Here is a 2,587-nt window from a genome sequence, read left to right as displayed (position 1 = left end):
CAAAAGATTGAGCATCGTTCTTCGAATGGCTGTTACCTTAATATATTCCTTTTTTGTTATAAGTTTGGCTAAAAACGTTCCCATGCAAACTGTGATGGATGTGGTTTTATGGGGAGTCGCTACTTCCAGTTGTTAAGCTAAGCTAGCTTGAACTTGATCTTTTCATATAACTCTCAGCAATAAAGTGTTTTACAAAATGTTGAAATAACTTCTAAGTGGTCCAGGCTTCAAGTTCAGGTGGTTACTCATCAATATTTTACTGCACTTTAAGGAGTGGTAACCACACACACATTGACTTTCACAAAGTTATCAGGTTTTTAAATTACTCTTCCAGACCAATTCAAGCAGCTCGCTTTGTCCACCGCTCCTATTTTCAACACACAGCGGTTTCCTTTTGATTATTTTAAAAGCTTCATGGTTGGTTACCATCTCCGCTGAAACTGCACTTAAAACCCAAACACTTTGAGCAATCATCGACTGAAAACGCTATGGATAGTTACATTTCCATCCTGTAAATGCCATATAAATCCCATTTCCGATCAGTCACTGCACTAATCATTCACAAAGTAATGGCATGCTTGTGCTCTACTTCTCCTCATAAGTCATTTTGAAGAGTCCCAGCAGGAACAGTGACCACCAGTGACAGACTGTAAATTTGACTCGAGCTGATTTCATGGTCGTTCAATAACTGAGATATTTACTAGGATGGTAAAAAAAGAATTTATGGTTTATTGAGCTCATAATATAAACATACAATGTATACCACCGACTGGAGAACAGGACACATGACGTTGTTAAATGTTTTGTGAACAAAATTAAAGCAGCATGGATATATTCACAACTTCATGAACCAGCTGTGTAACTGTTTACCCTTAATGTAAGGCATTATTGGTACTTCAATACATCAGAGTTCACCCCAAAGGAATGCTTACATCAAAGCTGTCTAAATTATCTTGTTTGATGTTTAACAGTTTTATTTTTCGCTATTGCACACTTTCCCATATGCTGTTTTTAGAGCAGTAGTGGGCTATAATGACCGAATGCTGGTATTTGGAAAATGACCAGTACAGTATTCGCTGTGCAACTGGAGAATGCATTAAGAAGTGAATGGGAAAAAATAGATCTCATGATATTTATGACTAAATGCCTTTCGTTCAGACAGAATATGTGTGCCAGTGAATGTCATCAGTCGGACAGACATTCATCATCGAGCATGCATGTCTATTCTGTCTGTAATTCCATGAAAACCTCATAAAGTTGGTTCAACTACAAGAAATATAATACTGCACTTACAGTAGATGTTAAGCGTTTGATGTAGGCAATTGGCCTAATGCAAGGAAAAGGTTGCTTTAAAAAAAAAAAAATAGTAACTTTATTTAGACAGTTCCTTTGTACACTGTGCACCGTCTCATTTCTAATAAGTATACATCTAATTCGGAGAGAGCAGACCTACAGCAAGGCCAATGGTTCAGATGCTTTTCTAAAATGGTCCCAATTCCAGAGTTGGGAAGTCGTTTCTCCAACGTTGGTGTGTTCATGAGCATTACTTTAAGTTGTTATATGGACAAATAAGGGGTTTTATTTAATTGCTCAGGGCTTTTAAACAACATGTTTCAGATGATTTTGAGTTGTTCCTACTTCAGGGGTGCATTCAGGTGAATTTCTTCCAGTCTGTAACTAATGTTTCCCATTTTACTTACATCACACGAGGCAATAAATGCAGCACGATGCAGCACACATGTCCTTATTTCAGTCAGACAACTCACGTGTTTCTTTAACATGTTTATTAGAAGCAGCATATAGTTTAGTTTGGCGTCTAGGCTCGGGCCTCATCACTCCACAGATATACATAGCACGATGAGATGATTAAATAACTAACCCCCCGAGCCTACAGGTGGAAGCTGGGGTGGTGGTGGGGCAGGTGAGCAGCAGTGACGTGGAAGTAGCTGCAGCAATAGCAGCAGCAAGCAATGCATGGAGAGAGATCTGGCAGGTTAAATAGAGCGGCATATTAGGAGACTGTGTGGTCGGTCGTAGAGTGGCAAGGGGTGTTATGTATGAATGCAGCAGTGCTCGACTTGACTCCCTGAACTAGCTCGCAGGCTTCGCCCCATATCTATATATCAGCTAGAGTAAAACATAGTTTGTGCGTGTTGGAGCAAGGAGTGGTCTGAAACCCACCTCGGCTCCGCGTGTTCGTTGATGAGCTGGTCAGATTTATAAAAGAAGGAATTCAAAGCACCAGGAGAAACGGTTAAACAATAATCTGTTTTAATGGTAAACAATAACAATACACAATACAGAACACTCTGCAACAGTACCAAATACAGAGTGCTCCGGGCTCAATTCCTACCACCGCGTGATACGTACCACGACAGCCAGTCAGGAAAAGAGCCTCGATCATGAACATTGGGACAGCTTAAATTCAAATTCTGTGGGAGGAGTTGTGTCGGTTGCTCCTCCTCAGGAGGCGAGCCCTGGACCGTGAGCTAGTAGTTCTCCATTGGCCAGTTTCACTTCTGGGCGGGACCCTAGGCAATGAGTCAGCAGTTGTTGACTCTGTCTGATTCGCTCCCTCTCCTTACAG

Source organism: Pseudochaenichthys georgianus, chromosome 22, assembly GCF_902827115.2.
Source record: "Pseudochaenichthys georgianus chromosome 22, fPseGeo1.2, whole genome shotgun sequence".
NCBI lineage: Eukaryota > Metazoa > Chordata > Actinopteri > Perciformes > Channichthyidae > Pseudochaenichthys > Pseudochaenichthys georgianus.
Note: the sequence above shows the minus strand (reverse complement) of the source record.